Source organism: Struthio camelus, chromosome Z (assembly GCF_040807025.1).
Source record: "Struthio camelus isolate bStrCam1 chromosome Z, bStrCam1.hap1, whole genome shotgun sequence".
Taxonomy (NCBI): Eukaryota; Metazoa; Chordata; class Aves; order Struthioniformes; family Struthionidae; genus Struthio; species Struthio camelus.
In genome coordinates, this window is record NC_090982.1 from 4,217,174 (window position 1) to 4,238,264 (window position 21,091).

The 21,091-nt window shown below is 40.6% G+C and overlaps 1 protein-coding gene across 5 annotated transcripts in view; it reads left to right on the forward strand.

The window, feature by feature from the left end:
- The first annotated feature begins 1,460 nt into the window (after positions 1 to 1,460).
- LINGO2 (leucine rich repeat and Ig domain containing 2) overlaps positions 1,461 to 21,091 on the forward strand; it is a 489,457-nt gene continuing 469,826 nt past the window's right edge. For all 5 annotated transcript variants that reach the window (XR_011137928.1, XM_068928449.1, XM_068928454.1 and 2 more), the window contains exon 1: positions 1,461 to 1,795. The gene's annotated coding sequence lies outside the window, so the exon portion shown is untranslated. The remainder of the gene's footprint in view (positions 1,796 to 21,091) is intronic.

Here is a 21,091-nt window from a genome sequence, read left to right on the forward strand (position 1 = left end):
GAGTGCTCATACTGGTGAGTAAGAGAAATTCCCTAAATGTGACTATTCTTCATCAATTTTCTAATCTGCAGTTTTCTGAAGTTTGCAGCCTCTAGGCAGGTTTGCATGGACACGGATGTCACTGCTGATGATTAAAAAAAAAAAATCTCAGAAGTCAGGAGGGCATGAGTAGTGCTGCTTCTGAATTATGCGTTTTGAATCTGCTACTCCATTTAAAAATGTGTTAAATATGTTTATTTCAAAACGTGCAAAAAAAAAAAAAAAGAAGAAGAAAAAAAAAACCAGCAGAAAGTCGGGCACCCCGCTCTGAAAACCAAGCCGGAGAGCCTTTTTCAAATCCAACTAGGAACCAGAGCAGCAATATCTACTGCGGCAAGCAACACTCAAGCAGGAAGAAGAGGGCCAGGATAGCCCGCCGAACCGCCCCGTCTCAGGGCCCTCAGGCACGGCCGCCTGCGGGACACAAGGCTGAGCGCGACGTTCACCGCCTCACGGCACCCTCCCACGCCCGCCCCCAGCACGCCAGAGGCCCCCCAGCATCCCGCCGCCCGCCTCGGGGCCGCTCTCGCTGGGGCCCCCGCAGCTGCCGCTCCCCCGCCGCCGGCGGCAGCAGCGCCCCCCCCCCCCGCGCCGGGACGAGGCCGCGTCCGTTCGCCTTGGCCTGGAAATGGCCGCCCACCCGCGCGGGTCTCCCTCGCGCCCACCTCCCCCTCCCCCTCCCCCCAAACTCCGGGGAGGCGCCCGCCGAACCCAAGCAGGCCACGGAGGGGGGGCCGCGGGCCTCCGCAGCTGGCCCCGCGCCGCCGGAGCGGGCGGCGGCGCTTCTTCGGTCTCCTTCAGCAGGGGCGCCGGCCGCGGCCTCCTGCTGCCGGTGGCGGGGCGGAGCGGGGGGGAGGGCTCGCCGCCGACCTGCCCACGGAGCGGCGGGCGGCCTTTGCCGGGCGCGGCGGCGGCGGCGGCGGGCGGGGGAGAGGCCGCCGAGGCTCGGGGAAGGGCTGAGGCCGCCTGCCTGCAGCCCGCAAACTCCTAAGGAGCCGCCGATTTGGCGGGGGGGAGGGGGGGTGACAGCTGCGCCCTCCCCCACGCTCGTTCCCTCCCCGAGGTGGTGGCGGCGGTGGCGGCGGTGATGCTGCTGCTTCAGCGGGACCGGCTGGTGTGCGAGCCGCAGCCCTGAAGGAGCCGCTCCCCGCCCCTGACGGAGCCGCCGCCCTCCCCCCCCCCCCCCCGCCCTCACCTCGAGCTGCCGCCGCCTCCCCGCGCTGCCGGCGCTGCCGCCTCGCCCGCCGCTCCCAGCGCCTCCGCGCCCCAGGGGCCCCGCGCTGCTGGGCCGCCCCGCCACCGCCGCCGCCAAGGCCCCGCCGAGGGGCGTGCGGCGAGCCCTCGCCCCGGCTGCCCCGTCGGTAGCCCGCCGCCGCCCGAGGGGTGGAGAAAGGGGGGCTGCGGCGGCCGCGAGGCGGGAAGGAGAGGAGCCGCCGGCGGACTGGTGGACCGCGCCGTGGCCGGGTCTGCGGGGATGGACTGGGTTTCTCCGCTCATCTCTGCGCTTCCCGGGCGGGGAAGGCGGTGACCTGCAGCCCAGCCTGTCAGCGAGCGGAGGCACCCCCGCCGGTGCCGCGGGGCTGGCGCGACCCTCCTCATGCCCGCTTAAATGTCACGGCTTCCCGGCGCTCTCCGCCGCCGCCCCGCGCGTCTCTCGCCTCGGGAGGGGACAGTGGATGTGGCGGGCAGACGGCAGCCCCGGCTGCGGCGCACCTGGCCGCCGCTCGCCATGAGGGAGCGCGCAGGCAGCAGCGAGGTAAGTGACGGGGAAGCCCACCCCGCTGCCGTCGGGGGGCGAGGGGGGCGGCGGTGGGGAGCCCGTCGGTGAGGGCAGAGTAACTCCCCGTGGGTGGGAGAGGCGACCTCGGTGCGGGGGGCTGTGCCTCGCCCCCCCCCCCCCCGCACCCCGCCAGTCGCCATTTCCCCCCCCTCGCTGGGGGAGGGGGCGAGAGGCAGCGGCGCCGGGCGCAGCGGCGCCCCCCCCCCCCCCCCCCCCCCGCGGCGCTGCTGGGCTCCGGCCGCATCCGAGGGGCCCCGGGGGTTTGCGGGTGAGCGGCGCGCTGCCGCCTGCCCAGCCCAGGCGGGGAGCCGCGTGGTGGTGGGCGCCGGCGGGGACAGCGGGGCGCCGTGCCCGACATGGCAGCCCCCCTGGGGAAGGGCTGTCCTCCCGAGCCGCACCCGGGCTCGGCAGCGCTGCGTCGACAGCCCGCAGTCCTCCCTGGGCGCTCAAGCGGTGTTGTTACACCCGCAGCAGTCCCCCTCGTCGCCAGGGCAGAGGGGCTTGCACACACCTGTGCCCGCTGCCATGGTGGATGTGCTTGCTGGAATAGGTGCGTCAGTCGAGAGTGGGAGCTGGACTTGGGCGGGGGGGGGGGAGGGGGAGGTTGTTTTACATTCTCCGGAGCAAATTTTCGATACATCCTGTTTTAAGGAGCGCCTCATAGTACAGGTGCTCCTGAACATACCTGGGAGAAAACCAGGAAGTACAAAGGCAGCAAAATCACTTGCCGTTATACCATCTCTCCAGTCTCTGAGTGTAAATTACAGTGTTTTGCAAGTCTTGTCCCATAGTTGCTGGGGGAAACATGAAATATCTGTAAGCGTTTTTCTGTATAGCTTTCTGCCAAGTAGAGAACTGCAGTGCTGCTGTATGCTGCTATTTCAAAATGCGGCTCTTTCAGAAGTAAGTCCTTTCCATTTAAAAAGGAAACCTGAAGATTAATCATATTTGAACTTGGATGACTTGCCAAGCGGAGAAGGGGATGGAGAGAGGAGCACACTGTTTGTTGGTGCCTTTGTCATGAAAATAAGCCATGCATTCTTTATTGCAGTCAAAACAGCACAGAATTGAAGTGAAAATTAGTTTATGTAATGTTAAGGGAGGTAAGCCATGACCTGTAAAACATACACACAGTAGTTCTCCAGCCTTGTCCTGCTTTCTGCAGTGACGCATCTGGGATTGAGGGATCTACAATGTAAAGTGTGTCTAAGAAGATTTCACCTGAAACTGCTGTATGTATCCTGAGAGAATTATATGGTGTTTTATTCCTCATTCGGGAACAACAATGGAAACAGTCGTATGAAAAAAAATCTAATAGGAGCTGGGATAAAAGGATATATTTTCCTAAGCTTCTACTTGCTAATGAAAACCACGCTATTAAGACATGTTCAATCTCTCTACTTTATGCAATCAACCCACCATGAGGGGCTACACCCTTTCCAGGAAGTGCATCCCTATAGATACGAAAGTGCTGCATGTTCTAGTTTGCTGCATAACAGATCACGCACACGGAAGGGTGCACTAGTGTGGGGTATGTTCCTGCTGCTTTGGTGGATGAAATCAAAATAAGATTTTGGATTTTCCTTTAAACCTATTGACTTCTCATCTACCGTGCCACCTTCTTACCTTTCTTATCTGAGCGTTCATGTTGACATTAATTAATCTGTGCCCCTGAAAAGCAATATTACTTCTTTTAGGTAAAGAGAAAATCCCTGAAAATTGTTTTTTTCTGCTCTAAATTCCCTCTTGAGAAACTAGGAATAATATCTAGATAGACTGAACAAAAATAAGGTGGGATCGGCTAAATATGAGCAGTGCAGTGTGATGCTGTAACAGGTATGGGGGATTTTTTTGTTGTTCTAGAATCTAGACATTCTGCAAAAAGGCTCTAGGTGGAAATGTTTTCCTGTGTAGCAGCAATAAGAGGTGAAGGAATACAAATTATTAGAGAAGCTTGTCAGTTTAGACAGCTGCCTACAAGCTGTCTGCAAGCTTCATTGTTAGTAGTGGGTTGGCATGCTAGTGCGAATGAATATTGTGCATTTTTGTATCCTACAATTAAGACAAAAAAAATCCTCAAAGTCATGTGCCCTTCATAGTTTGGAAGCCAGATCATTTTCTTTAAGGCTGAAAGGTAAGGGGGAGTGGAGTTTGGAATATTAGTGGCTCTGTGCTGAGTTTGAAAATACAAGTCTCTATATTAGTGTTTTTGCACATCATTACATATATATTAAGACTATTAGAATAACATAAATGCAAAGTGGGTGTGGTTATCACTAAGGCTATCAATGAGGATTTGAAGAGAGTTCCTGCAGTTGTTTTTATAATTCATGCTGGGATGATTGTTGCCGGTTTTCAGTCTTTAGGTTGTCTGTTGACAATCTAAAACACAATGAAAAAAGTGAAAAAACTCTTGTGAAGTTCAGAAGGCTTTGTATCCGGTCATCTGTTGGTTCATTCGTTCATTCTATGTGAGAAGGTAGAATTTCTTCTAGCTGTTCCTGAGCTTAAAATCCAGATGAGAGATAATTAAGTGGATCGATTTCATTAAACTCGTACGAATACTAAGTATGTGTATTGCTGCATCATCCTTTTATAAAAGAGTTTTTTCAGCTTTAACACACTGCATTAGAGTCTAATTCTCTACAGATATTCAGGACCTTAAAGAAAATCCTATCTGCTAAAAACTTCTAATGATTCACTGATTGATATTTCTATTAGAAGGCTGATTTAGCTAAGCTGTGCCCAATTATGAATCTTTGCAAATTATTGCTCATTTCTAATTAGTACAGTTACTATTTTAACTATTTATTTTTCAAAATGTTTTCAGGTCGCATCTTTTTCAAACTAAGGAACTATTTCAACCTAAGGGACTTTTTCAACTGGGGGACTTTCCCTCCTAATTTGAAAGCCAGAGAGATGAACTTTTTCATTGTTTCTGGAAAGAGTAATTTTTTATTTTCTTAAAAAAAAATACATAAGATAAATTCCATGAAAATAAAGTGGAAGCGTTTGAAATTTGTAGGTATTGCTCTTCAAGGTTTATGTTTATACAACAGATAGGTATCATTGATAGGTATCAATGATTTCTGTACAGAAATATCAATATTATTGCCACAAGATATGCTCTGTAGGGCTTGAATTTGCTTGCCTTCTCATAAGCATTTTGATTCCCAAAGACAATTCTGTTTCTTAATGATGAAAATCTGTAGCTGGAGGAAACATAGAAGATAAACTGTCATCAATGTTGTATAATGACATTTCAATGACCCATTTTCTGTTGATAGAATGCAAAACTTGTGGGTTTTTTTTTCTTCTTCCTTTTAGCAACTATCATGTGAATGAAGAGTTCACAGAATATAAATAGTCATATTATCAGAGTTGTTATTTGATTAAAGGGTAAGCTCTAATTCTCTTTGAAACTTGAAGCAGACATCTGCATCAGTAGATTGTGGGCATGTTTTGTTATAGATTGATATACTGTTTGTGTTTTCATCTTGATGCTTATTATGAGGTCAGCATGGATACTTGGTGAACATCTTTACCACGAAATGGAATTACTGAGTAATTTAACTTATCTTCCCAAATACTCCTGATTGCATATAAATAGATATACATGTGCATTGAAACAAACGTTATTTTAAATATAGCTTTTTTAAACTAGTTTTTGCTGTTGAGTAACACTTTAGTGAATCTTTTCCTTTTTCTTAATCCCTTCATAATAGACCAGAAAGTTCTCCTCCCCCTTTTTTTTAGGTTACGAGAAAAAGCCAAATATTACTATACTCCCCAGATTTTAGTGACATTTTGAAGTAGAGTGATTTTTTTTTTTTCAGATCAATCATGACTGAAGGAAATAGACATCAGCATTTTCATTTGATACGCCAATTACCTATTTCCCAAAAAGAAGGAAAATTGCTTTTCAGTATACGATTAATACAACATAACTCATTAGCTCTGAAAATCAAAACTAAAGTTATGGTGCAAGACAAATGAAATATAAAAGATTGACATAATCTTATCATCTGTAATAAAACTTCAGTGTGTTTGAATGGAATGAACAGAGTTAAAATTAAATTAAAATGAGCAGAAAGATTTGTCTGCATAAAATCTTACTTTATTATAGAGTTGTTTGAATAGCTGCAAAATTTCTGTCCTTTCACCAGAATGAAGAAGAATATTTATGATGCAGTTCTGTTGCTCTTTGTGTATCTAGAATGTATACAACAGCAAACTGTGATTAATGTTATTGCTACTAATAAATGTATTTTTTTACATTTTTTGAATAAAAAATTATATCTTAGTCAAGCCATTCTTCAGCAGAAGACAATTTCTTTTAAAGTGTTTGTAACAGAATTACCTTTCCTATAAAACAAGGTATCTTACTCTTAGCTTACATGCAATGATAACGTACATTTTATATTTGAAATTAAACTTTAAATTCTAAAATTTTATTTTAGTAAAATGACTGCTAGTTACATTTGATAATTACAAGCTCACTTACGAGCACCTGCTAGCTACCAGCTCAGATTATAGGAAGTTAATAGCAAAGATAAATAAATCTCAAGGATACCTCTTTCCAGTCTTGACAACTTGTTACAGTCAGAGGGTAACACTCATTGAACTAATGCAAAGGCCTTCTCTGAGTTCTGCAGATACAAAGCTAGTCCCCTAAGCCCTGTCTCTGAGGATAAAAGAGGTTTCACTTTAATCCTTTCTCTAGGTGTTCTGTTCTCTTAAAATTTTCTTTTTGTAAATGGGAGTGTGATAAAGGATCACACTGCTGGAGAAATCAAATACATTGTGCTTAGAGCTTGATATATTTAGACAGTCATCCTCTGTCCTCTTTCCACCTTCTCATTAGTCTTTCCCCATGTTATATCCTTCCCATTCTCCTTTTTCGGGAAAACAGGATAATTTCTTAGCAAATGGTAATTTATCACTTGATTGTTGTCCTTCATAAGGTACATTTGAACTCATAAATTGATGAAGTCCTTATGGAACAGCAATACACATTGGCTAGGAGTCAGCTGCAACAAGAGAGAATCTTTTGAGGAAAAGCTCAGTTTGGCTGTTTCAGCTTTCTAAACATTTTTCCCTCCTGCAAAGCAGAAAGGTTTTATGTTGCTGTGTGAGAAGCTGCCAAGTAGGCTCCCATCCACAGAGCACGTGGGTTTCAGCAGTGAGATTTTCTCATGGTCAGCCGAGCCCCAGCTATGTATTAGCACTAACACAGTTACTGTGATTCTGCGTAACAGTTCTTGTTAGCAGGTTGCCAAGAACATGTTACATTGAATGAACCGTCCAATGCCCTGTAGGATATTTTGGGAGTTTAAGTTCTCCTGGAATGTCCAGCCAAAGGTACATTGCGATAGCACACAACTTCACATGTGTTTATGAAGCAAAACACTTTACATCTTATTTTGAATACAATTTGCATGGCATTCCTCTTTGCTGAGCTCTGTGTCCTCAACCTGTTTTGGGTCCTACAAGCTCCCCTTTTCTATTTAACTTTAGAGCTGGGTGATGGATTGTGTTAATGGGTCTCCCGGAATGTAGTAAAAACAAAAGGTTCCTTAGCTGCATCTGTTATTGAAGCTTTGTAGTCAGTGGGACTACATTAATTTGTTATAGTAGTGGATAATAAAGCCTGTTATGTTTTGAGTGTTGTTATTGGGCTATATGTTTAAATCACTTCAGGAAGTGATGCTTAATCTTCGTGGATATTTGATGTTATGGCTGTCTGGAGGGAAACACCAATGAATGTCAGTTAATTCTAGTGCCTCTAGTTTCAGTTTATTTGAACAGTAATTCACACTGTTTATAGACCCAGGGAAATATGAATGTCTGCAAACCCATAATTATGTCAGGAACTAATTTATAGCCTGAGTTTTTTGCAGTGAAGTCGTGTAGTACAGCTATGAAGAAAAATTATATGGGTGCAGTTTAGATCTTTGAAAGAAATAAGAACATTCAGATTTTTTAAGTATTATAAAAAAAGAAGCACTCAGGATTACCCATATCTTCAGGTAATGTCCAGTCTACTCTTAAACTGAATTAACTTACAAACTGTATAAATATTTATATACATTACTGAGGCCTGTAGCCATTTTTCTGCCATTTCTGAGGTAGAGTAAATTCTCAGGATCATCAGGTAGGAGGTTGTCAAAAGGATTTGTGGCCAGCCTGGGAAGTATCAACTCAGTTCTGGTTATCCTGGTGGACTGGTTTATAAAGACTGCTGCAGATAACATGAAGAGAGACACAAGGAGAGAAATAAGGTCCATGGGAAGAAGAGACTGGAGATTCTACTCCTCCTTTGCCGCTAGAGAAAAGGAGAGGGATGTTTCAAGATTGTAAGACTGTGCCACTCAGGCATCTGCAGACCCTAGCAGGGATGTGCAATAACTGATAGCCCATCAAAGAGGAGTGAGGCTTTGTGAATGCTTGTGATAAACACTGCCCTTTTGGAAGGGAAAAGTATAGGGAAGGCTGAAGCAGGAACGATGGTGGTCTTTGCCAGTCAGTGCATCTGTGAACGAGAGAACCAGCCAAGCTTGTGGCCTCCCAGCATCTCCATGGCGGGCCGTTTTTGAAAGTAACCAACCACACTTACCTTAAAATTGTGCTGCCGTTTTCTAGTCCTAATGATAATTATCCTTACTGAAACTCTCTACTCAAAGGGCTATGGAAAAAGAAACACCTGCAACCCTAGGGTAAGTCATATGCTGACTTACACAGCTAGTATGCAAATTTCAAGAATTTCTAGATTGTGAGTAAAATCCTGTTCTCATGAACATGCAAACACCATGGTTCTCAACAGTGATTTATGTCAATTTATCTAAGAACTGAAGTAACTGTAGGCTGCAGATCTAGATGCTTCAGGGTGTAGAGCACTTCCTAGCTGTTAGGTACCTACATGAGGCATATATTCAGTATATGCTTTAGGTTTCTTGCTCCTCCTTCTGAAGAGTATGGCCACTGCCAAAGAAAATATAAACAATTAGATAGACTGGAGGAGTGATACCAGCACTTGTACCTTATAGGAGAAGTTCATTCTTCATTGACTAAGATTTTTTTAAAGTTTCTTTCTACTTTTGTATCTCTGTTTAAACCAAATCACATCAGTCTCTGTGTAGGCAGTGAGGAAGAGCGGACCAGATGAAGAAATCTAGGCAGAGAAGGAGCAATAATTTTTTTGTCTTATGTTTCTGATAATTCGGGAGATGAGTAGTTGAAATAGAAGAATGGCATCAGTGAAGCCGAAGTGGATGTATCTTATACTTTGCTTGTCATAGTGTGAAGTACAGAAAACTTGCACTTAATTTCAAAGGCAGGGCTACGTGTTTTTGTGATGCTCAGAATAAGTTTGAGTTTCTTAAAACCTTTGCTTTTTATTAATAGTGTCTGGATAAATGAGATAAAAAAGGTAGAAAATAAGATGCCTAATAGAGTAGGTGTAGTTAGTACATAACTGCCCACAGTCATGAGTAAAGGGAGTCATGAATAGAAAGATCTGTTTTTGTCTGGTAGCAAACAAACAAATTTGACAGAAGGGGAAAGTAGTAGGATTTTTGTAAGCTGCTGTGGTAGGGATGATATTAGGAATATGGATAATTGTGATGGCCTTAGGAACATTTATCTGTGTTAAAGCAGTGGTTGACCTAGTCTTATGAGATAGTAAATCCTTCTTTCCTTAATTTTTTTCTCTATTCTTATCAAGGATGTTAGAAAACGTGAGGAGATTTAGAAAACAAAAAGGCTACGTTTAATTACAAGACCTGCCTCAGCAGTTCCTCTAAATGCTTGCAGAGGCATGTATAGCTATCCAGACTAAGGCAATTATATAGAAGAGAAGATGGCATTTATAATTCTATCGAATAGGAGCAACAGCGTTTACCAATAGTAACTACAATAAATTTTGAGTGGATTTCAAGTCAAAAATTGATGATATATGTGAGGAGGAACTGATGAGAAATGAATTGTTCAGACTGGTATACTGAAGAATCTGGAAGAAAAAGGAAAATTCTACATTCAGTTATTAATAGCGTATGGCTTTATAGTCCTTTTGATTGTCACCTTTCTTGTGGAATGGTAATTGTGACCAACCAAATGTTGTGAGGAAAAACCCATCTTGTGCCACCTTTTGATTGTTTCCCCACATGAACTGCCACACTTGCAAAAGAAGCAATTTCAGCCTATACGCAAACATGCAGAGACAAAGAAAATATTCTTTCAGTGCGGTTCAAATAGTAGAAGCCTTCAGAGAGTGAATGGACTCAGTTTAATTTTGCATAAAAGCTTCTCCCGGTTCCTAGAGCAGTGTAAAGAGGCTCTAGCACAAGTAAGAGCCAATGCCAATTGAAAGTGGGCTGGGTTTGCTAGCTTAGTTTCTGAAGGAGATAAGTAGATAGAGGAAAGGTTAAAAAATAAGAAATTTCCATTTCAGTTTTCTCCAGAGAGGATGATGAGGAAGTTATTACGCTGGAGTTACTCTAAAAAAATGTAGTGAGGACGTAAAGGTATCAAAACAAATAGCAATGGATTAATTGGAAAAATTAAAGTGCAGTAAATCTTAAGGGTGGAATGGCTTACTTCCAGGAATTCTATAGGAAATACAGAGCCAAGCACCTGGATGATTTACCAATCTGTAACTCATTTATGAATACTGCCTCTGCCCTGGAGGATAGCCAGTTAGGAGGAAGAGTGATGTCACAAATTAATGTTCAACCCCAGACAAACAGTTGAGAAAAAATAAATTAAATCAACATCCTAAAACATCTAGATGAGCGTAAGGAACAGACAAAGACAGGTGTGGTCACTTTAAACAGACAAGTGTGGAGTCCTACTGGTAGAAATGGTCCTGTGCAGCCTCCTTCTCTCTGCCAGTGTGGCTTAAAGCGAGTATACAATTGCAGTCTTAATGTCAAACATATCTCTTACTGAAAATTTATTCTTTCAACTTTTCTAAATATTTTTATGAACAGTTCAATTAAAATATTTCCAAAGGGTCAGAGGTACATTTTTTGTTTTAATAATTTAAATTATTTGACATTAGGGATTTTGTCTTTAAATTTAGATTGTAGTTATTTACAACAAAATAACACTTGTATTGTGAGCTTTTTTCTTTTTCTAATACTGCATTCTGTAGATGGAAGTCATGTTGAGTGGTTAGCTCTTTCCTCTTCTTTTAAGGACAGGTAGATTCTTGAACAGAAATGATTTGGGATTTTGGAAAACTCATTCCTGTGAAGAAAAAGGCATAATTTCCACTTTGATTTTGAAGGAGTAAAGTACTTGGCAGCATTATATATTCAAATTTGCAAAACAAGTCATCAAATATCTCCTGTCAGGAAATTATAGATAATATGAAAAGTTAAAATGCTGTATTTCAAAAAAAAAAAAAAAAAAAAAAAGGTCTGTTTAAAGAGGGTGCAAAAACTTTATTAGATCTGTTTTAGTAATTATTTCAGTTTTTCACTATTTGACTAGCTTGTATAGTTTTGAAAACAAGAGAGGAGGAGGACAACAAGTCATTGCAATGAGTAGATAATTAAAAACTTGTACATACATTGGCATTAACACGCTAAAGCTTTGAAATTGAAACATTAGGAAAATGATGAGGGCATTTAATATTACATATGCTAGTTTCTGTGGTTTTATTTTTTCTAATGACACAAACACAAAAGGTCATCTGAAGGGAAAGAAAGAAATTTGAGTTGCAAAATATTTTAAAATTAGTAATACATTGACAAAACATTATTGAAGCAAGAATTTCAAAAGAGTTTCTATCTTCCAAAAGTTTAGAGGAGATATAACCAGGATGACCTGCTCTTAATGTAATGGAAAAGCAAAACAATAAAGACTAGAATTTGTCCTCTCTGTACCATAAAAAAATCTTCTTGCGTTACATTGTATTAAATGTTTGCTTAGATGTGTTGTGAGGGCTTCAGTTCTTTCTTTGAAAAAATTCACATTAGTGAAAAGAAAAGATACCAGGCTGTATGAACCGTCAATTTAGACGTGCTGTCCAGATTATTGCACTGCTGACCAACTTGACTTACATGCTTGTTTGACTGTCACAGGCTACTCCTTGTAATCTTGCTTAAAACCAGTTGAAATGTTACTTTGCAGTGTTGATAGACAATAGCCTCTGAATACTTACAGTGGTGTCCTGTTATAATCATGTAGGATGCTACATCAATACATTATGCTGATACTAGATGAAAAAAAATCTAGTTTAACCTAAAAGTAAAGGTTTGAAATTTTGAATTCCACTTAGTGTTGCTTGATTTTTACTTTAAAACAGGTTGTTATAACTTTTTCCGCTAGATTTGACAGCTACCAGCCACCAACTGTTCATTGTTCATCCAGTTCATGGGAACAGTACTGAATATTTGGTGGATCTGAAGATGATATCTTTTTTTTCAGAACTGATGCATCTTATAGACTAAATGGAGCTATTGCTATGGCTAGCATTTGAGACACTGCTCTTTTGTTTAGCCAGAAAATATGAGATTTGCTGGAAGTAAGGAGAGATTACATATAGGAGAATCTTCTTAATCTTTGTAGGGGAGTTGCAAATCTCTATCATACTGATATCTACTGGAATTTACACTTAAATATGTAATCTAGATTACAAATATTTTATTCACATGTTAAAACAGTATATGCAAGGATACTAAACATGGCCTGGAATATATCAATATCAAGAACGTGCTTTATTGAATGGTACCTCTATTGGTACTGGACTATCTTCACCTAACATATTAAAAGAAGATATTGGTGATGAGAGGTAAGAAAAACTTAAGGTTAGGCAGTGATGAATAGCATGTGTTTTGTAAGGACCTTGTGTGGCTTTGTTTTGCTTTTTCTTGTTCATTGGTGGCACATCTTGATAAGGGCAGTAACGTTTCATAGATCTTGAAATGTGAGAACACTTCGTGTTCCAGTACATTAAAGAGAGAAGGATATGCAGATAACTAGTGTATATTTGAAGCTTTCCATTTGTCCTTAAAACATGTTCAAGGACATGTTCTATTATAATTGTTTCCAAGCACAGGCATCTGAGATATGTACTTGGATTTGCGTTCAAGTTGAAGAGGAGAGTATCTGGGAACTTAAGTGAATACATGTGTGAATTCCTAAACTATCTTCAAAGAGAATGTCAAACAAACGAAGTCAGTTTGGGGCAGCTGTCAAAATATATCTTGAATTGCTGTAACTTGTCCAATGCAATATATTAAATGCAATATAATGATATATGCTTATCTCTTATTTGAAATTGATTGTTGACACCTAAAGGAAATTGGCAATGTCTTTAGGTCCATGTCAGATTACCAGTATGTTCTGTTATGGGTAGACTTTACAGTGGAAAAAGCACTATAGTTTACTAGTTTTTCAGTCTTTCTGAAGCAGATTAAAAATTGCAAGAAAAAAAAGGGAGAATGTTTACATAATAGTATGGTATTTTCTGTTAATTTAAATTAGAATAATTAGTCAGAATTTTGAAGCCACTAGAGGGATTTAGATTACTAAGGCTAATTAAAATTCACAGTGAAGAGACTGACACATGACTTTAAGCTCTTTTTAAACTTCTGTTCTCTGAATTTGTATTTATACACACAGAAATAACGCATTATTAATCTCAAGATTCATTTTGATGTTCAGTTTGTAGGATTTACATACAATTTTGCATGCATTTTTGCACATTTTTTAAATCCTGGAACCATGACATTTGAGTGATTTGTATTTGTTCCACAGAAATCCTAAAAGAGAGTATTTGAAAATTATGCTAACAAGTACAGAACATTAAATATTTGATAAATAACTAAATAGCAATATATTTTCTTTCTGCATTCTCTCTTTTGCTTGCATAAGAATGTTTATTATTACAGACAAAGTTCCTGACTAGAAAATAATTTAGACCTGTGTGTAAACTATGTTACTTCTTCTTTCTCCTGTAGTTTCATTCCAGTTTATGATTGTCTGTACGTCCTCTCTAGGGAACAACAGAGATATTGCTGACTGGTATTCCTTCTTCTGTGTTATTCTTCCGAGTACTGAAAAAATTAACACTGCTCCCAGCACACTGTAGTTAGAGAAGATGAGTAGATTCTTCCTATAAATCCGCTATCTGTAGAATTTCCCTTTGAAATACAAATGCTGAGCTCTCTTTAAGTGATATATGCATGAGCACTGGCATAACTAGTTACTCCCCTTACAGCTTATTATACAAATACTTTGCTTCAGAAAGAAGGATAGGAATGAAACTTAAATTCGATTGATACTACTCTTTCTATCTGTGGCATGTACTGGTGCTTTTATGGTGGCAATCGCTAGGGGGCACTGCTCTATGGACTTCGTACGTTGTTACCTTTCCTTCAAATAATCGTTCTGTTCACTGTTAGATGACATAGTGAATTGCTGCTGGTTTTGGGGTCTGATTTCTCTGGGATTTGTGGCAGATGGGAAGATAATTTGACTAAAGTAATTCCTGAGGCAGGATAAATCCCCAAGAATCACATAGTTAAGTTTTGGCTGAGTGTTCAGTAAGAGGAGAAACACGCTGTTTGAACACACTTGCAGCACTGGTAAATAAAAGGTGTCAGACAGAAAAGCTGCAATAAGAATGTATTCCAATTTCTATGTCACTGGTATCTTCTCCAATTGTAAATCAGCCTGTAAGTCTTGTGTTATGTTTACTTCTTGGCAGGAAGGTGACCATGTAATCCTACATTTGCTAGCTGGCAGTTCTAGCTGTTCTAATCTTGAATTGCTCAATTGTCAATGCAGTCAATTCAGCCTTCAGCCAAGTGCATAATGAACAGGAAGATGTAAAAAGACTTAATCCCTTCTGTCACCTGAGCAGTGGCAAGGTGTATGGCTGATAGTGTTCAATAAATACTCTCCTATAAGTAGACAGCGTGGTATAACATCTCCACCCCCAGTTCAGAAAGTCTGCTTCAGCTATCACCAAAGCAACAGCGCTGTTACTAAACAGTAACGACAAAATACAAGAGCCAAGCAGACCTAAAGCCATCAGCGGCAGTAATCTATAAAAATGAAGAAGCAGGAACTGCTTCTGTTTTGCATGTTGCATCTTTTCAAAGACTAAGGCAGGGTAAAATATACTATATGACAAGTTCTGTAGGACTTCTGTAAAAGCTAGTGTCTTAAAAAACCCTTATGTGCTGGTCTATTTCACCACTTTGTTTTCTTTGTTATTATATCAGCCTGGCACATCGGGGATCCAGGCCCGTTGGGTTCCTGGTTTATTTTGAGAACACTGCAAAAGAATACACTTGTCTAATGGCTGCATATAACTGGAACTGCTTTTGTTCTCCAGAAGAAGCTATCGCAGGAGTTTCTTTAATTCTTCTGACTGGAAGTTCTGTTAAGACATTTTTCAACAAGTGTATGTTTCATTTTGCAATTACTCGCTCTTATTACTGTTGTGAAATTATCATTTGAAACAACCTGCAAATCTGTTTTCTTTTTTGTGATCATGACTTTCTTTCATCAGAGAGAGCTGAAAGAAAATTAATTTTGCAGAAAATACTCATAAATAATTTTGATAATTGTAATTCCTGAAGGATAGTCAAAGGAATAAGTAAAATGTAGTTTTATATCATAATTCTTCATTTTCCGTATAAAGCTTCTGGAAACCTGAGTGTGGTGTTGGCATGGTGATGACGAGTTCAAGATCGTGTCACTTCACATAGCCTTCCAGTTAGCAGGTTTGGATTAAAGCAGAGTGCAAGAATGCAGTAATGATGCTAGCTTCAAGTTGGAAGAATCTAGACTGGAGAAATACTCACCCTGTATAATGAGACTGGTGCTTATGTCTTCTTCTGGCAATCAAGTGTTTGAAGCAGGCACATGAGGACAGAGAGTCTTCCTGCCTTTTATCATGTGGTAGATAGATGACAGTGGGCTTGTGTCTAATTTTGAAGAGTTAGAGCTGTTTTGTTTCAAAATTTGCATTTGTAGGGAATATTATAAATTATAGAATTATAGCAGGGAAACTATTTGCTCACCAGCTCCTGAGTGAGCAGCCCTGTTACAAGTATATCTCACTGGTGCTTGGAATCTGAACCTCATTCTGTGTTCATTTCTGGATATTGTTCACTGAATTAGTGCATGTCTTAAAAGAGAGTGAATGAACTGCGACCAAATTATCCAAGAAGCTATCATACAAGCTGCAGTATAACAACAAAAACCCTTAAAATGAGTCATTTTCTTTTAGTGATAGGCAAGTAATTTTACTAACACAGGAAAACATTGTTGTGCCTAAGGCTGTTATGTCTTTACTTGACTCAGGAGTCCTTCCCTGACTTTGCTTATTGCCTTGCTTTCAGTTATAGCTGTAAAATAACATGCATACATTTTATACTCTGCTGTGGCAGGAGAATAAGGCTGTCACATTTCTGATTTCAGTTCCTTATTGAAAACTTTTTAAAGCAGAGTACCCCATTTTTAGTAAAAAAAAAAAAAAAAAAAAGCCCTAAAAGCACTAGAATATAAGAATTATTTTGTAGAAGACTGCTTGGTTTGTTGTTTTGTTGAAGATGTAATCTGATTACTTTGATGAATACGTTTGATCATGTTTTATTTACTAAATCTTAGAAGATTGTGGGGATTTTCAGATATATCCTGATTTGTATTGCAAAATGACTGAAGACTGGTCACTTTTGTTTCAAAATCAACATTGGAATTTAAAAATGAAAAATAAGGAAGTGGCTGAGTACAGTTCGGAGCATGGGCTTGGGTTTGAAAACAGTTTCCTTGTAGTATTAGTAGCATTATAGTTGCAGCAGTAATTTGGAGCCATTCTTTGAATAAAAGTGGGATATTTATACATATATAAATGATTTCTTTTGTGAATGTCATGCGTATAGAACAAATGTTCTTCAGGTACATAAACTAAATATATTTCACATTATTGTATGTACAGTGGTTATGGCTACATATCGTTACAAATGTTATTTGCAAATCATTAACCTTTCCATGGCTATTGCTATATTATAGGAGATGTTACCTGAAGTGTAGAAAATCCTACAGCTTTAACTAAGCTAAACAAAAATATTTTTAATGGTGAACCACATTAAAAAAGAAAGTATCTTGATACACCACTACAAGAAGCCTTCTGGATCTTAGAGACGTCCGATGACCTCTCCAGCACGCTATCCTTAGTAGATATTGCACAGTAACCTAGAATTTCACACCTAATGGATTTGTGCTTATTATATGACACGTTAGTCCGTCTATTGCAGATATATTTCTTATATGCCTAAAAAGCTTAACTGAATTTTCTCTTATTTTAAATAATTATAGTGAATGAGCATATAGTTTTATATTTAGTATATAGCATTAGTTTATATTTAGAAATATTTATAGTGTGAATATTTTTTATTGAAAGGGTAAGGTGAATATGTATGTAATTCCTTGCCAGGCCCTAACAAAAGGCATCTCAAAGATGTCATGTATAAACCAGATCCAAGATACTCCCTTTGCAGAGATTTAAAGGAAAAGATTTTCCTCTCTCCCAAAGGAACAGTTAGGTTTCCACAGGTCATCAGTGGTCATCAGTGCGGGGGCCTTTTTCTCTGAATCGGCCTGTGCAAGCTAACCACAGACTAGCAGGTGTGTAGATTGTACTGTGTTATACTTTTTTGGCCTCAAGATATTCTTTTTCGTTCTAATGTTACCCACATTAGGTGATGGTTACAGGCTTTTCTTGAGTGTATTTTGATTGTGCTACAAGGAATACAGTTAAAGAGGGCTCCAAGATGGGTATTTTTCCTTTTGAAATGAAAATAAGACTGATATGTCTTAATTAAGAGTGAATAATTTATGCCTTCCTTTAAATGCCACTTTTAAAAAATATGGCACAGGTGAAGCTACACTTTTTAATAAACAAATCTATGCGTATTCATACAGAACATTTTCTTATTTTTGCTGAGAAATTCAGCATTTCTTGGAGAAGTTTGATCTTTATTTTAGGAACATGGAGTAGGATTTTTGATCTTACTGCTGTCATAACAAGTTCTTTATGGCTTCTGTCACCATAAAGGGAAGACAGATTTTCCTTATAATAGGAATATAAAGTTTTATTGAGGAATGGCTATAACAATGGATATATTTTTGTTTGCTTGCTTTACAACATTTACCTTCCCAAGCACATCAGAATGAAAAATATTTGTGCAGGTTTCCTAAAAAGGCACAATGAAAGCAATTCCACAAGCCACTCCTACCTGAGAGGTTCACGTTGTCTAACAACTGCCAAAGGAAATCCCTGGAAAGAGGGAAACTAATATTTCAGATCGGTAGATACATACTTAAACAGAGATTTAAATAAACAGTGCAGATTCCAAGTAATTGTTCAATTCTTTCCTCATATTTTTCTAAATTGTAAAAAAAAAAAAGATCTAAGAAGGGCTTTCTGAGTAATGCCACCGTATTATCTTTTGGCTTCAAATAAGTAAGGGCCTAACTACTATGTTGAATTGCTACTATAATTCAGTTGGACTGGATCAGACACTCAAGATGTGCAAATTTTCATAAGAAGGATGATTTACACCAACTTAAAATTAACTCCACTGTTTAAATAGGATTCTTGGTTTTGTTTAACGTGGGAATTGGGTCATGTCATTACTGGGACACAGCCGAAGTATTTAACTTTAGAAAATGCATAATCATTGAAAAATTGAGTTTTACATTCTTTGCAGCTTTTCCTAAACTATAAATCACAGACTTTTGTTTCCATTTAAGTCTCACTGTGTTATACTTTTTTGGCCTCAAGATATTCTTTTTCGTTCTAATGTTACCCACATTAGGTGATGGTTACAGGCTTTTCTTGAGTGTATTTTGATATTGCTATGCTATTATTTTCAAGACAAATGTAGGTTTTTTACAAGAAACATCATTAATGCAAAATAAAACTTAGTAAGTAAAGCTTATTGCCAGTAAACATGGTAGAAGTATATCTATTTAACAGTTTATTTAGCAGAAATTGTTTCCAATGCTTTCATTTTATATTTTTCAATATAATTACAGAACAGAAAGGTCAAATCCTGCTGTTAACACAGAATGCTGATTTTGAAAGACTTGTGTCTCTATTCCATAGATCACTGCAAGGGAGATTGGGTTAAAAACTGTCATACTAGTTGAGTTATATTCTTTGTTCAGTGCAGTTTTGGTGTGAAACATGCCATCTGGTGAAAGTGACTGATTTGCTGTTTTTTCTGCCCAAGGGAACAAAACGTGTTGTAGGTTAAAAAGAATAATAAAGTAAGACTGGATCCTCATTTGATGAGAGGTAGTTCAGCTCTGTCTAAATCCTTTGCTATCGGTGATGCTATTGTGATTTCTACTAGGTAAGAATTTAGCTCTTGAGCTAAACTTGGTGTGGTATTGTGAACATTTAATCAATTTTCACTGGCTCTGGCAGGGTGGCTTTACAACTAATACAACTAATACAACTAATAAGGGCATAATCATTTGATATTTTATGGCTAAGAGTAGATTTTAAATCACTTTCCAGTGTTGCATCTAGGGAATCTCTGGAGAGAGCATACAGAAAGGATTTTCTTGATAGTTGCAGGACGGTGTCGTTAATTTTCTGTTTGAATTAAACTTTTCAGGAAAATAACATCTCTGCCCCAAACACAGTTTAGGCTGAGTTCAACTAATAGTTCTGACTTTGCCTGAGAAATGGCCACAGCATTCTGTTTCAATACTATTTAAATAAAACACTGAGTTTTTCTTTTCAAAGGATGTTTTCAGGTCATGTTTGTGTCTGTTTTTCTTTTGAAGTACAAACAAAACAGAAAACAATTTTAAATCACAGAATCATACAGTGGTTGAAGTTGGAAGAGACCTCTGGAGATTATCCAGTCCAGCTCCCCTACTCAAGCAGAGTCACCTATAGCTCCTTGCAGAGGACTCTATCCAGAGGGCTTTTGAATATCTCCAAGGAAGGAGACTCCACAACCTCTCTGGCCAGCCTGTTCCAGAGCTCAGTCACCCTTATAGCGAAGAAGTTTTTCCTCATATTCAAACGGAACTGCCTGTGTTTCAGTTTGTGCATGTTGCCTCGTGTCGTGTCACTAGGGATAGCTGAGAAGAGTCTGGCTCTGTCTTGACACACTCCCTTCACATGTTTCTTTGCATTGATAAGATCGCCTCTTCTCTTCTCCAGGCTGAACAGACCCAGCTCTCTCTTCAAAGGAGAGATGCTCCAGTACCCTAGTCATCTTTGCAGCCCTTCACTGGACTTTTTCCAGTCTGTCGATTTCATTTTTGTACAGTGGATCCCAGAACTGGATACAGCACTCCAGGTGTGGCTTCATCAGGACTGAGTACAGGGAAAAGATCAACTCCCCCTACCTGCTGGCAGCACTCTTCCTAAAGCACCCTAGGATACCACTGGCCTTCTTGGCCACAAGAGCGCATTGCTGCTTCATCGTTAACTTGTTGTCCACCACCACTCCCAGGTCCTTCTCTGCAGAGCTGCTTTCCAGCAGGTCCACCCCCAGCTTGTCCTGGTGCATGAGGTTATTCCTTCCCAGGTACAGAACCCTGCCCTTGCCTTTGTTGAACTTCAGGAGGTTCCTTTCTGCCCATATCTTCAGTCTATAGAAGTCCCTCTGAATGGCAGCACAGCCCTCTGGGGTATTGCAATGACATCCAACAGCTTCCTCAACACTTGTGAGTCCATGGACTTGTGTATGTCTCAGTTGGCTTAAGTGAACCCTAACCTGATCCTCCTCATCCAAGGGACAGTCTTCCTTTCTCGAGACGCTCCTGCTGGTCTCCAGGGCCTGGGATTGCTGAAGGCCAGTCTTAGCAGTAAAGACTGAGAAGGCGGCGTTCAGTACCTCAGCCTTGTTGGTGTGCCTTGTCACCAGGACCCCTGCCCCATCCAGCAGCGGGCCCCTGTTTCCCCTAGTCTTCCTTTGGTTATTGAGGCATTAATAGAAACCCTTCTTGTTATCCTTGACATGCCTCGCCAGATTCAACTGCAAATGGGCCCTGGCCTTCTGAGCTCCATCCCTGCATACTTGGACAGTTTCCCTCTAATCCTCCCAGGTTACCTGTCCCTGCTTCCGCCTCCTGTATACTTCCTTCTGATGTCTGAGTTTTTGCCGGGACCTCTTTGTTTGGCCATGCAGGTCTCCTGCCCCTTTGCTCAGCTCCCGTTGTGATGGACTGTTCCTGAGCGTGGAGGAGGCAATCCTTGACGGTTAACCAGCTTTCTTGGACCGTTGT